The sequence below is a fragment of the Otolemur garnettii genome, unplaced genomic scaffold (assembly GCF_000181295.1).
Source record: "Otolemur garnettii isolate 467f Iridium unplaced genomic scaffold, OtoGar3 scaffold00011, whole genome shotgun sequence".
NCBI lineage: Eukaryota > Metazoa > Chordata > Mammalia > Primates > Galagidae > Otolemur > Otolemur garnettii.
Genome location: NW_003852406.1, coordinates 35,954,252 through 35,970,110, shown reverse-complemented (window position 1 = coordinate 35,970,110; position 15,859 = coordinate 35,954,252).

The window sequence follows — 15,859 nt, the reverse complement described above, 5'->3', positions numbered from 1 at the left end:
CCCCCCCATCTGCCACCTGTTCTAACATGCCTGGGCTGGTGACAGGATGTCTTGCTGATATCTTGCAAAACCACGTCCCAACATCAGCCCCTTCCCTGACTGTTGGCTTCAGCTCCACCAGCTGGGTTATGACCTCCTTCCCTGGATTTCCCCACACACTCATCACATGGCTGGTAGCATTCCCTAGAGGACTGTGGGTCCCTTGAACATAGGGCTCACAATGTTCTATAGTGTCTGAGTCCACTAGGGCTGATACAATGAACTACCATCAACTGGATGGCTTATAAAAAACAGAAATTACTTCTTACAGTTCTAGAGGATGGGAAGACACTGATGAACTCAGCATTTATTGAAATCCTGTTCCTCACAAATGACACCTTCTTGCTATGTCCCCACATGGAGGAAGAGATGAACAAACTCCCTCAGGCCTCATTAGAAGGTCACTAATCCCTGGCTGGGCACAATGGCTCACGCTTCTAATCATAGCACTTTGGGAAGCTGAGATAGGAGGACCACTTGAGGCCAAGAGTCAGAGACCAACTCAGGCAACATAGTGAGACACCATTTCTAAATAATAATAATTTTTTTTTTTTTGCAGTTTTTGGCTGGGACGGGATTTGAACCTGCCACCTCCTGTATATGGGGCCAGCACCCTACTCTTTTAAGCCACAGGCGCTGCCCCTAAATAATAATTATTATTATTGAGGCAGGGTCTTGCTTTGTTGCCTGAGCTAGAATACAGCAGCATGATCATAGCTCACTGCAACTTCAAACTCTTGGGCTGAAGCACTCCTCTTGTCTCTCCCTCCCTGAGACCATAGGCAAGTATCTGGGACAGCAGGTATGCACCACCATGTCCAGCTAATTTTTCTGTTGTTTGTAGAGATGGGGTCTCACTCTTGCTCAAGCTAGACTTGAACTCCTGGCCTCAAGTGATCCTCCTACCTGAGCCTCCCAAAGTGCTAAGATTGCTGACATGAGCCACCATGCCCAGCCATTATTAATTATTTAATAATAATAATAAGGACACTAATTCCATTGATGAGGGCTCTACCTCATGACCTAATTGCCTCCCAAAGGCCATCATCTATTGCCTTCCCAATACCATCACGGTGGGTGTTGGGATTCAGCATATGAATTTAGGGGAGTTGGGAGTATTCATCTAGTAATGTAAGATGTTACTAGCAGGGGAAATGGGTGTGGGATATATAGGAGCTCTGTATCACTTGTACAAGCTCACTGCAAATCTAAACTTTTCTAAAATGTTAAAGTTTATATTTAAAATTGCATGAGAAAGAGCCTGCATGGACCTAGGTGCAGTGTAACTTGTATTTCAGCTCCTGGATGTCTCTGTCGTGGACAATCCATGTCCCAGGAGGTGACCCACCAAGGTCTGAGAGTTGCCCAATGGGTTTATTGACCCCTTTCTGCCTCTTCTCCCTTGGCTCTGCTTTTACCTCTGCTGTCCCTCAGTTTAACTCAAGCTCATGCCTTCAACTGAATGGGAATCAGCCCTAACCTCTTTCCAACCACATGAAGAACAGCATCTGCTTGAAATTACTTTTGACTCAAGCATCACTGAGCCCTGAGTATGGATAGGACCTTAAACATCATTTTGAGGGTGTCTGTTTCCCCACCCAACTTTTCTGAGAATGTTTCCACCCACTGTATCGATGGTCTCTGTCACCATGTTTTTATGTTTGAATCATGAGACTCCACTCCCATGAGTGAAGTGCTGATTGGACCAGGACGGAATGCCTGACTCAGGGCAAGCCAAATCCATATTCTGCCAAGGGCCTTTCAAATTCTTGGGAAAGAACTTGAATTACAAAACCCAGCAACAGAGAGCTGAGAGCTGAGTCACCATGGTGGAGCTGATCTCATTCCCACTCTTCCTGCAGCCTCAGAGTCAACAAGAACTGATTTCTTCTCCAATATCCCCTATAACCCAAGATAATTTGAGAAGGTTCCTCTTTGTATCAAAGAAACATAGCCTAGGATAGCCACTTTCTTAAACCCCTCATTTTTCTTGGAATCAAGTGGTCATTCATCACTTATTTCAATCTCATCAAAAAACAAGAATCTCTACCTCTCAGAGCAACTAACCTCATATTGGAGAGCTCCACTTCTGAGAAGGTTCTTTTTTGATTTTGCATCAGAAATCATTTTGCTTTGATCCCAGTTTTTCCATTCTTGGCAATTCAGAACAAGTCTTATCTCATGTGTATATCTTTGTTATTTGTTTTCCCACTTACCAAAGTAACATTTGCTCATTTTTAAAAAGTCAAATTTCCTAGAAGCCTTGTAGAAATGTTCTAATCTCTTTTCCACATGACACCCTTCAACTGTCTGAGGATGGTGACCATGCAGAGTTCTGAGCTGGGAACCCCTAATTCTTTTAGTTTTTCCACATGTACCACATACCAGGTTTTCAAAATTTGCCTCAGACCTGATTCTTCGTTGCTCTGCATTTCATGTGCAGACAGTGTGTGAGTCATGAGCAAGGCCACTGTGAAGCCAGCACATAGTGTGGTAAATGTGATCTCGTGAGTGTGGCCAGGATGACGTGACAAGGCTAAAGACTAGATATAGCCTAGGGAGGAAGTTGAAAAGAGGCAGAAGCTACATGCCTGCTTCAGAAATCCTCAGTGCTTGGTGGGTGCCTGTAGTTCCCCACAGGGAGACTACTCAGGAGGCTGAGGCAAGAGAATCGCCTAAGCCCAAGAGCTGGAGGTTGTTGTGACACCATGGCACTCTACCCAGGGCAACAAAGTGAGACTCTCTCTAAAAAAAAAAAAGAAAAGAAAAGAAATCCTCAGTCCTGAGGGACTTCATGTTATCAATGTGGGAGAGAATGGTAGAAAGTCCTGGCCCAGACCACATGGGGCAGAGAGAGGATATTGCAGGAATGGGGTGGGTAGACCTCATCTATGAGGGCCTCATACCCACCAACAAGGGGGGTGACAAGCTTTGAATTTGCCTACAACTGCTTTCTGTCCCCAGAGGCAGAAAGGAAGTGCTGCCTTGGCCCACGTTCTTACAGAGACGGAGAACAGTGACATGGCAGTGCCCATGCAGACTTGTGACTGGAAGTGGAAGGAGTCTGGATGGTCAGGCACATACCCCCCACATGAGTCCGAAGGTGTTTGGGAAGTAGATTCTGCGAGGAAAGTCAGTTCTTGCATGGAACCCTGGCTGTGTTGTAGCAAATTAACCCAATAAGGAAGGAAAGGCAGAGATGGCAAAAGAAACCATCATGGCTAGTAATGAACAGCAAGACCTTGTTCATAAACTCAGAATCTAAGACAGATGAATGAGCTGGTAACAGGTGCCACAGTCTGGCTGAAGGATACGTGGTCCTGAGCAGAAAGTCAGCTGGCTGTCCTCTACCAGTCAGTCCCTGCTGCACACATGGCCATCTCAGACTACATTTCTCAACCTTCCAGATAGCTGTGGTGGCCACATAACCTCAGTCAGGCCAATGGGGGTGTGAACAGAAGTCAACCAGGCAGCTTCAGGATTATGCCCTTTGAAGAGAGGTTGACAGATTTTTTTCTTTTTATTGTTTGGGATTCATTGAGGGTACAAAGAATTAGGTTACACTGATTGCATTTGTTAGATAAAGTACCTCTTATAATTATTTCCCACCCCCAAGAGGTGTGCCATACAACGTGACCCCCCATCCTCCTCCCTCCTCCCCTGTCCCCACTCCCTCATTCCCCCACCTCCCCTTGTATTAGTTCATCTACTGCCTTCATATAGTAGAATTGAGTATACTGGATTTTTGTTTTTCCACTCTTGTGATGCTTTACTAAGAAGAATGTGTTCCACCTCCATCCGGGTTAATACAAAAGATGTAAAGTCTCTATCTTTTTTAATAGTATTCCATGGTATACATATACCTCAGCTTGTTCATCCATTCCTGGGTTGGTGGGCATTTAGGTTGTTTCCACATTTTGGTGAGTGTAAATTGAGGTGAAATAAACAGTCTAGTGCAAATGTCCTTATGATAGAAAACATTTTTTTTCTTCTGGGCACATACCTGGTAATGGAATTGCAGGATCAAATGGGAGTTTAATTTGAGTTCTTTGAGGATTCTCCATACTTCCTTCCAAAAAGGTTGTATTAGTTTGCAGTCCCATCAGTAGTAAAGTAATCCTTCTCTCCACATCCACACCAGCATCTGCAGTTTTGAGACTTTGTGGTGTGAGCCATTCTCACTGGGGTTAGGTGATATCTCAGGATAGTTTTGATTTGCATTTCTCTGATGATTAGCAACAATGAGCATTTTTTCATATGTTTGTTAGACATTCGTCTGTCTTCTTTAGAGAAGGTTCTATCCTTGTCTCTTGCCAAGTGATATATGGGATTGTTGGCTCTTTTTTTGTTGGTTAATTTGAGTTATTTGTAGATCCTAGTTATCAAGCTTTTGTCTGATTCAAAATATGCAAATGTCCTTTCCCATTGTGTAGGTTGTCTCTTTGTTTTGGTTTTTGTCTCCTTCGCTGTGTTGATGCTTTTCAGTTTAATTAAGTCCCATTTGTTTATTTTTGTTGTTGTTCAAATTACTACGGAAGTCTTCTTCAGAAAATCTTTCCCCGGGCCTATATTTCCCCACACTTTCTTCAAAGATTTTTATTGTTTCATGCCTTAGATTTCAATCTCTTATCCGTGTTGAATCAATTTTTGTAAGTGATGAGAGGTATGGGTCCAGTTTCAGTCTTTTACATGTGGTTACCCAGTTCTCCCAGCACCATTTATTGAATAGGGATTTTCTTTCCCAGTGTATGTTCTTGTTTATTTTATCAAAGATCAGGTGGCTGTAAGGTGTTAGTTTCATCTCATGGTTTTCTATTCAGTTCCAAATGAATGTTAATGTCTCTATTTTTGTGCTGATACCATGCTGTTTTGATCACTATGGCCTTGTAGTATAACTGAAAGTCTAGTAGGGTGATACCCCTGGCTTTGTTTTTATTACTAAGAATTGCCATGGCTATACAGGTTTTTTTCTGGTTCCATAGAAAATGAAGAATTATTTTTTTCCAAATCTTAAAAGTATGATGATGGTATTTTAATGAGGATTCCATTGAATCTGTAGATTGCTTTGGGAAGTATAGACATTTTGACAATGTTGATTCTTCCCAGCCATGAGCATGGTACATTCTTCCATTTGTTAGTATCTTCTGCTATTTCTTTTCTTAATTTTTCTTAATTTTCTTTGTAGAGATCCTTCACCTCTTTTATTAGATATATTCCTAGGTATTTCATTTTTTTGAAGCTATTGTAAAGGGAATTATGTCCTTGATTAACTTCTCTTCTTGGCTGTTCTTGGCATATACAAAGGCTACTGATTTGTGGACATTGATTTTATATCTTGAGACATAAATGCATTTTTTATTACTTCCAGGAGTCTTGTGGTTGAGTCTTTGGGTTTCTGTAAGTATAAGATCATATCATTGGCAAAGAGTAAGAGTTTGACCTCCTCTGCCCCCATTTGGATGCCCTTTATATCCTTCTCTTGCCTGATTGTATTGGTTAGAACTTCCAGCTTTATGTTGAATAGTAATGGTGACAGAGGACAACCTTGTCTAGTTCCAGTTCTAAGTGAAAAAGCCTTCAGTTTTACTCCATTCAGTATGATCTTAGCTGTGGGTTTCTTGTAGGGTGGCTTCAATCAGTTTAAGAAATATGCCACCTATGCCTATATTTTTAAGTGTTCTAATTAGAATGATTCAGGATGCTACCTTTTACTGAATGATTTTTCTGCATCTATTAGGAGGATCATATGGTCTTTTGTTTTTGCTTCTGTTGATATGGTGAATTACGTTTATGGACTTGTTTATGTTAAACCAGACTTGTATCCCTGGGATGAAACTTACTTGATTGTGATGAATGATTTTATTAACATGTAGCTGTAATCTTCTGGCTAGGATTTTATTGAGAATTTATGCATCTATGTTCATTAGTGAAATTGGTCTGAAGTTCTCCTTTTTAGTTGGGTCCTTTCCTGGTTTTGGTATCAGGGCAATGTTTGCTTCATAGAACGTTTTGGGGAAGAGTCCTTCCTTCTCAATTTTTTGGATTAATTTCTGCAGCCTAGGTATAAGCTTTTCTTTGAAGCTTTGATAGAATTCTGGTGTGAAAGCCATCTGGACTCAGGCATTTTCTTGTTGAGGGCAGACTTCTTCTTAAAGGCCCTGCTGCAAGTGCCCCACTCTGCCCTGGTAATTTGAAAACAGCCATAGGTAGTGCCTGCATGAACGAGAGTGTGTGTGTTCTAATACATGCGTTTACAAAAACAGAGGACCAGTTTGCTGAACCCTGCCTGAGACAAAGTGGCCCCTCCTGCATGTCCCTGGTCCATTTAGCATCTCTGCTGCATGCCAGTTGGAATGCAGAGGGGCAAGAAGGCAAGCGACCTTGGACCGTCTGAGACAAAAGCAACTCCAAGGCTTGGAGCAGCTTCAAGCCAAAAGGAGCCTAGACTCCTGATATCCTTGCAGAGCAAGGTTTCCAGGACAGCATGGACTTTATGTGAGAGGGGAGTAAACTTCCACCTGGCTTATGTCATTATTTAGGGTCTCTGTTGCACCAGCTGCCAGTGGACAGGAAGACATTATGGGCAGTAAGACAGAGCAGTTTGGCCTCTCTCTTGTGGGGCTCCTGATGAACAACTGGGAACAAGGTATTATTAACCAGGTACCCAGCACCCATGGCACTCCTGGTTCTCTAGCAAGATGGGGCCAGAGCACTCACCTAGAGCTCCAAGTACGGCCAATTCCTCCAATAAAGTCTGAATCTGAGACACACTACTGGCCACCAAGACTTAAGGGGAAAAGAGAATCCTGATGTAACATTCAAGAGGCAGTGAAAAGAGAGCCAATAGCCAAACTGAAAAGTTTTCTAATTTAGCTTCATGACAGGACAGCACCAGAGAGAGAAAGGAAGAAGTGGAGAGGGAGGGTCACTGCAGCTCTGGGCCTGAAGCTCACAGAAGCAGGAAACAGAAGAGGCCCGACTTGGTGTATGGCTGTCAGTGCACACTGACCTGACCTGACCTGACCTGATTCCCGTGCAGTAAGTGTGGCCCTCCCCTTCTGTGCTCCCTCCCCTTGGAGAACAGCAAGGTGGAACTAAAACTTCTCAGCTCCCCAACTAGCTCCCCTCCCACCTGCCAAGCATTGCAAAATAATGTACAGAACAAAAAGAACAAGGAAGAGGCAACCCACAGACTGGTAGGAATAGATTTCAAATCCTCACGCAGGTCCTGTTGCCATCTGGTTGCTCTCCACACAGACACCCTTCATATCTTTCTAAGGTGGGTCTCTTTATTTCTCACCTACAAGTAAGACAGGCAATAACCCACAGGTCGAGGCTGCCCACAGCCCAACAAGTAGAACATGAGACATGCTTCTGAGAGTTGGGCAGTAGCCTGCAGCAAAGACTCCATGTGTATGAGCAACTGCGAGTGTGCATGGCCAGGCTGGAAAAGTTCCCACACAGGCTGCTTCCAACACTCAGCACCCACAGATAAAGGATACATTTTTCTCCCAGCAAAACTTCTGTTTTTCTTTTTCCAAGAAAAATGAAAAGTCATTTAGGGGTTAGGAACTCAATTTATGTAAATGAAAGATTGCTTTTTATCCCTTGAAACTTTCTTTCTTGATGATTCCTTTTTCTTTTAGACGAGTTAGTTGTTTATATTTTCACCAAACTATTCTCTTCAATGTCAATGCATTAGAGGAGAAACAAACTCTATTCAAAGCACACAGCTTTCAAAGTATCTTTTCTTGGGCAGTGCCCAGAAGGCAAATATGTGTAATCTCCTCTAATCTCCTTTGGGCCTGGAGCGTCCTTAGTTCAATGTCAGCTGCTCTGAGTCAGTGTTGGTGCAGAGCTGCAGACTGATATCAGAGGCTTCTAGGTGCAACCAAACCTAGAGGTGAGAAAGTCTTATGGCTGGCACAACAAGGCAGTGACCACCTACTAAAAAGTTCTGTCATTCAGTGAATCATCTTCATCTTCTAAAGCTATAATGAATTTCAGGAAGCTCACATGAGGAGTTTTCCACAGCTAGTGGGTTATACACAGTATGTATCATGTAGGGAGATGTCACGGTCATGAACTAGTTCCCTTCTAACAGTGGAAGTACTAAAGTTTATGAACAATTTACCTTTATAATTATACACACACATACACACACATTTTAGAGTATATATTACTCAGAATTCCTTTGGTTGCAAATGACAGAAAATAAATCAAATAGCTTAAGAGAAGAGGAATAGATGGGCACCAGGACGGACAAGGGTACAGCTGTGGGCAACTGGACTCAGAGATATCAAACCCTAGGGCTCTGTCTACTTCTTAGTCCTTGCTTTCCTTGTGTTTGTGTCTTCCTGCATGGTGACCTCCCTCTACTGAACTGATTTCTCCAAAAACTGAGACTTTCAGAAAATCATGGATTCATATCTTATCTTGCTTCCCTGATAGCTAGCTGCTCTTCTGTCTACCCCCAAGCAACCACCATGACCAGGGAGGTAGAAGCTGGCAGCTCCTATTTGGATAGCATGAAAAGAGGAGAGAGGAAGAGTTATACCACAAAATACATGTTGTTCCCTGAAGAAAGGCAACCATTCTTTCCTTTTATCCATAATGACTTGCAATGATAGCACATCTTAGAAATTCTAAGACAGTAGAAATAATTTAGGGAAATGGGACTAACATTTTCTGAATGCTTACCATGGGACAAGTTCTTTGCATATGCTATCTGAGTAATCCTCAAAAACCAACAATATGAGGTAGGCATTATTATCCCCATTTTAAGAAGGAAACTAAGATTTAGAGAAGTGAGATGGTTTGCTCAAGGACACACAGGTCAATGCCGAAGCCAAGTTTTGAACCTGGTTCTATTTGAGTTTAATCCCAGACACTTAGCCATCATAATACATTGGCTTCCTCATTGATCTACCCAATGAACATGTGTAAAATGCTTGAAAGTAAATTATTTTTATTCTAATTAACAATATTGGGTCTCAGTGATGTCTTTATAATAGGCAACAAATTCTCTAACATTCCTACTATCAGGTAGGCAGGGCTATGTCCTCTCCTTGCTAATCTGAGCGGGCTATGACTGCTTTGACCAAAAATATGGAATAGCACAGTAGGAATGATACTATGTGACTTCTGGGGCTGAGTCCTAAAAGTCCAGGCAGCTTTGACCCTGTTCACTGAGCATAAGGTGACCAGATTTTAACATTGGTAAAGCGGGACACCATTGATGGGGGTGGGGGGGGGTCTTAATTAAAAATTTGGCCTATATGGAGCAACAAAAATTTTCATAGAATGCAAAAATAGTATTGTATTATATTTTTAATAATTTCAACATCAGTACAATTTACAAATATAATACATTAAAAATTATGTATAGTATTATTTTATTCTTTGGCATATTTCTCATTTCTGAGTGAATGTTTTTTAGTAGATCGCTGTCATTGTTTAAAAGGTCATGAAATTTTTCACAAGAATTTGTTAAATTATATTTCACACATAAAATGGCTTTCAAAGTCTCAACACTTAATTGTGATTTTTCTGATGTCCACACTTTATTTACTGTATTAAAAACACATTCAGTCACAGCATTAGTTCCTGGTAAGGACAGTGCGTATCCCACAATTTTTAGTGCATTATTGTATGGAACATGGTTTGTTTCAAAATGATGAAGTATTTCTAACCATTTGATCTCTATTGTGATTTTTGCTAATGCCCAAGATTTAACCTTTTCCTTATCAATATATATTTTTTAATAATGATACCTCGTAAGTTGTAAGTGTCACTTTCAAGGCCGGTGCTAGACTTTTTGCTGCCACTATAAAATGTAAATAATACTAGTACTGTCTGCTAAATTCATGAAATAAATAAATAAATAACTTACCTAAATTATCTGAATAGCTGATTTGTTGACATCACTTGTTTAACTAGCACTAGCACACAGTAGGATGTGTATCGTCTGAGAGACAGTTACAAAATGTTTTCGTCATTGCCAATGCCATAAAATGCCATCGTTCATTAAGTCCAAACAATGGTGGTCTAATTCTAACAACTGATCAACAATATGAACTTTGATAAGCAGTTCTTGATAATCAGTTCTCAACAATTATTTGTTATTATTAAAGTTTAACACTATAAAATTAACAAAAATAATATAAAGCTCATATCCTGGTGAAATAGCCACATGGCAGCCGAAAACCGTCTATTCCCTTCCTGTTCTACTGCCGTTCTCTATCTTGTCGTGCATTCTTTCCAAAAATCGGGACTTTTTAAGAACGCCATGGGATGCAGGACAAATTGTTAAAAATCAGGACTGTCCCGCCAAAAGCAGGACGTCTGGTCACCTTAAGTCTTCACCACATGAGAGGTTTTGCTACCCTGCTATGCTGTGAGGAAGCCCAAGCCATAGGAAGGAGTAACACGTGGGCACTGGGTCAACCATCCCAGCTGAGCCCAGCCTTCAAGTCATCCTCGCTCATGTACTAGACGTGGGTAGTTCCAGCCCTCAGCCATTTGAGTCTTCCCAGCTGAGGCCTCAGACGTCACACCACAGAGACAAGCCATCCCTATTGTGCTCCATAGGAATTCCCGAGACACTGAATCCAACAGCATAATAGATGGTGGTGGCTTTAGACAACTAGGTTTTGTGATGGTTTGTAACTCAACAACAGATAACTGGGACAGCCCCAGAATAGGAATAAACGATGTCTGGAATACTGGATTTTGAAGACAAAATTGAGGACAGTCTTGTAACAAGAAAGTAGGAAAATAGTGATTTTTTCCTAACAAATCTGGACAGCCTCATGCTGCGATCTCCTTTCGTCCACCAGGGGGCGTGAGCGCGCTCGCTGCCAAGCCCGCAGCGTCTGGGACCACTTCCTGCGCTCACAGCACCGTGGCGGCCCCTGCCCAGCGCAGATCTTTGAATTCTCCCCTTCAGAATTTTGCAGTCACTTCTGATACTTAACTTCCGAATTTCCAAATGACGTACTTGGACTGCTGAGGCAGAGCCCTACGAGGGCCTGGGTATGGCTGCTGCTAGGAGTCTCCACCTTATTTTGAGGAGGTTGGTGCCTACGAAGGACAATAGCACCTGAAAATAATCACCTCGCTGCCCTCCTGTCAGGTTTCTTGGCAGGAGGATGCTCTGTCCCCAAAATGGAGCCCACTGAGTGCTGCTCCCATTGGACCTTGGGTGAGCCATCAAGGGGTGGGATCCACAGAGAATGATCAATTTCCTCCTTCCCTTCCCCACTTCCTTTGTCTCTTCCATTTAAAACAAAGTACTACATATATATGGTTTTAAAGTTAACCAGGGCAGAGAAGAGTGGCTCATGCCATAATTCGGAGCAGGGTGCATCACTTAGGTCCAGAGTTCAAGACCAACCTCGGCAACATAGCAAGGCCCTGTCTCCACAAAAAAATTTACAATGTGATAATTAGCCAGGTATGGTGGCACACTCCTGTAGTCCCATCTATTCAGGAGGGTGAGGCAGGAGCATCACTTGAGCCTACGAGTTTGAGTTTGCAGTGAGCTATGATGACACCACTGGCCTAAGTAACACAGCAAGACCCTGTCACTAAAAGAATAGAAAAATAAAGTCAAACAGTACCATAATTATAACAACAACAGGAAAAAAATTCTGCAATTCCCTCCCCATCCCTGAATTCTGTTCTTCAGACTTTTGCAGTCTGAAACCCTCGTATTTCTAAATGATGAGCTTATACTGCTATTTTCTCAAATTATATATTTTAGATGTTGTCTTTTTACTCCTTATTATGAAGGACGAAGTGTTCACTCTTTTCATACCATCCCATAACTTACTTCTCCTTTTGTTCTCCCAATATTGCCATATCCCATTTTTGGTTGGAAGCTATATTTCATTAATGCTTTTCTATCATTATGGCTACATGTCTTGTGCACAGATGGGCCACAGGACATACTATAACCACATCTCCTTTCTAACACATTTTTTTTGTTCCTTCTGGGCACATCACTATAATTCTCATCTAAGATCGTGGATGCATTTTTTCTTTATGTGCCACTAGGAAGGACTGCTCACAACTAGCCTTCTGAAACTCCACTGTTCATAGAATGCATCTCAATATTAGGAATGTTATGTGTGAACAATATGTGCCTTTTCAAACTCAAATAATACCATGTTTTCTTTATTTCTCTCTCTTTTTCTTTTTTTTGTTTAATTCTTTTTTAAGAGACAGGTCTCAATCTGTCCCCCAGGCTGGAGGGCAGTGGCATGATCATAGCTCACTGTGGCCTCAGATTCCAAGTTCAAGCAATCCCCTGCCCCAGCCTTCCTAGTAGCTGAGACTACAAGCATGAGCCACTACACCTGACTATTTTTCCTTAGTTTTCTTTGTAATTGTCATTAATTCTTCCCAAATTTTATAAGAAAACTATTTTCTTAATTTTTAAACTTTGTTGCAGAAATAGGGATTCTTGGCAGCTCCAAGATGATGGACTCAAGACATTCCCTCTCCAGCCACTCTTGGGAAGATCAGGGCGAGGGAACTTCAGCCACCTCTTACTAGATTGTCCCACCCAGAAACATTGTTGGGAGGGTACAGTAAGACAGCAAGGGACTCGAGGAGCCAAGGCCACTCCCACGCCCAAGCATAGAGACAAGGGAAATTAAGGAGAAGAAGGAAGAGATACGAAAAAGAAGGGGAAGGAAGTGAACAAGAAAAAAACACACATGAGGAGGAATTAAAAAAATAAATTCTGGTAACATGAAAAACCAGAACAGATCAACCCCACTTCCCACCACAATGGATCATGAGGCAGCAAGCACAGAGGATCTCCCCTATAAATAAATTATGGAAATGACAAAAAGGGAATTTAGAATACGGATGGCAAAAACAATGAAGGGAATTGAAGGGAAAGTGGATAGCAAACAAAAATCCAAAATTGACCCAAGAAATGAATGAAAGATGTGATGAAATTAGAAAGGATATATCAGAGCTTAAGGAATTGAAGAAGTCAGGCAGGGAACTTAAAAATGCAGTAGGAAGTATCAATAACAGATTAAACTATTGAGAAGAAAGAATTCAGAGCTAGAGGATAAGTCTCTTGAACTACCTTGGGCATTTAAAGAGGCAGATATGAGGAGTTACCTCTTAGAGAATTATGGGACTTCATGAAGCATACAAACATACAAATTATAGGTATCCCTGAGGGAGAAGAAGAGACATTCAAAGACATGGAAGCCCTACTGGAGGATATCATAACTGAAAATTTGCCAAGCATCAGCAAAGATTCTGCCATACTTCTTTTTGATGATTATCAAATCCTGGTTCACCTCATGGCAAACAGCATCTCCTAGACACATTGTAATGAACGAGGCCACAGTTGAAATGAAGCAGAAAATTCTGCAAGTAGCCAGGAGTAATCGCCAACTGACCTACAGGGGCAGAACCATCAGGGTGACAGCAGACTCTCAGCTGAAACATTTCAAGCCAGAATAGGGTGGTTATCTACCTTTAACCTTCTTAAACAAAACAATTTTCAGCCCAGGATTCTGTATCCTGCTGAGCCAAGTTTCTTTTTTCTTTTTTTTTTTTGTAGAGATTGAGTCTCACTCTATTGCCCTCGTTAGAGTGCCATGGCGTCACACAGCCCACAGCAACCTCCAACTCCTGGGCTTAGGCAATTCTCTTGCCTCAGCCTCCCGAGTAGCTGGGACTATAGGTAAGCCATGTTTCATATTCAACAGAGAAATCAAATCTTTAACTGACATGCAAACATTGAGGAAATTCACCACAGCAAGATCAGCTCTTCTGGAGTACTCAGACCTGCTCTTCACACTGACCATCACAGTGGACCACCAGCAAACCCAGAAACTAAAGCACAAAACCTAGTTGCATATACTATAAAATTGAGCTACAGTGTCAAATTGAATGGTCTTTCATATATATAATAACACATCCATCATCAGAATCTTTTTTAAAACATCATCGTCCTAAAAAGGAATCTTGTATTGTGGGGTGCCTGTGGCTCAAAGGAGTAGGGCGCCAGCCCATATGCTGGAGGTGGTGGGTTCAAACCCAGCCCCAGCCAAAAACTGCAAAAAAACAAAAAAAGAAGTCTTGTATTCATTAGCCCTCACCCTAAGTCCATTCCTTTGCATACGATTTTCTTTTTCTTTTTTTTTTTTTTTTTTGAGACAGAGCCTCAAGCTGTCCCCCTGGGTAGAGTGCCGTGGCATTACAGCTCACAGCAACCTCCAACTCCTGGGCTCAAGCGAGTCTCCTGCCTCCGCCTCCCAAGTATCTGGAACCACAGGCACCCACCACAACGCCCGGCTATTTTTTGGTTGCAGCCGTCATTATTGTTTGGCGGGTCCGGGCTGGATTCGAACCCGCCACCTTAGGTGTACATGGCTGGCACCTTAGCCGGTTGAGCTATAGGCGCCGAGCCTGCATACGAGTTTCAATTGTCCCAGCACCTTTTGTTAAAAAGACTATTCCTTCTGATTGAATTATTGTGGTGCCTTTGTTAAAAATTAATTGACCATAATTGAGGGTTTATTGATTGATTTATATGTTTGTCCTCATGCCACAACCTCACTGTTTTGATTCCTGTAACTTTGTATGAAGTTTTAAAATCAGGAAGTGTGAATCCTCCAATGTTGTTCTTTCTCAAGATTGTTTTTGGCTACTCCAGTTCCCTTGTACTTCTACATGAATTTTAGGATTTAGTTCATTAATTTCTGCAAAAGAATCCACCTGAGATTTTGATAAGGATGGCACTGAATCTTTGATAAGGATGGCACTGATTGATGTGAGGGTGTTCATCCTAACAATATTAAGTCTTCTGATCTATGAGGGTGTGATGCCTTTCCACTTATTTATCTCTTCTTTAATTTCTTTCAACAATGTTTTGTAGTTTTCATTGTATGAACCTTATACTTCTTTTTTTTTAACTTTTTTTAATAATTAATTATTTTTTATTAAATCATAACTTTGTACATTGATGCATTTATGGGGTTCAGGGTTCTGCTTCAATATACAATGTGAAATGTTTACACTGAACCAAGTAACACATCCATCACAATTATACTCATTTCTTAATAGTTTTGAAATGTACCATTGCATCATACACATTAAGTGAGGTCCCCACAAATACCCTCCCTTCCCTTCTACTTTATGGACTATAGTTATGTTTTGCGATTCATATGATTGTGTAGGTGGTTATATGTTGATTTCATAGTAGTATCGAGTACATTGGATACTTTGTTTTTCCATTCTTGGGATATTTTACTAAGAAAAATCTGTACCCCAGCTTGGCGCCTGTGGCTCAAGTGGCTAAGGCGCGCCAGCCACATACACCTAAGGTGGCGGGTTCAAATCCAACCCAGATCTGCCAAACAACAATGACGGTTGCAACCAAAAAATAGCTGGATGTTGTGGTGGGCGCCTGTGGTCCCAGCTACTTGGGAGGTTGAGGCAAGAGACTCACTTGAGCCCAGGAGTTGGAGGTTGCTGTGAACTGTGAAGCTACAGCACTCTACCCAGGGGGATAGCTTGAGGCTCTGTCTCAAAAAAAAAAAAAAAAAAAGAAAAGAAAAGAAAACTGTAATAATGTAGCAACCTTAAAATAATTGCCAGTTCTGCTGAAGAGACAGGTAGAGGCAAATTGCAAAATAAGATTCTGTTATGAAGAAGATCCCTTCTTAAGCCTAAGTTTTTCAAAGTATGGATCATGATTTATTAGTAATTTACAAATTTAATGTTGTGGAGCAAAATTAATGTTATCAGGAGCATTGAAAAGCCTAAGTTTTTCAAAATATGGATC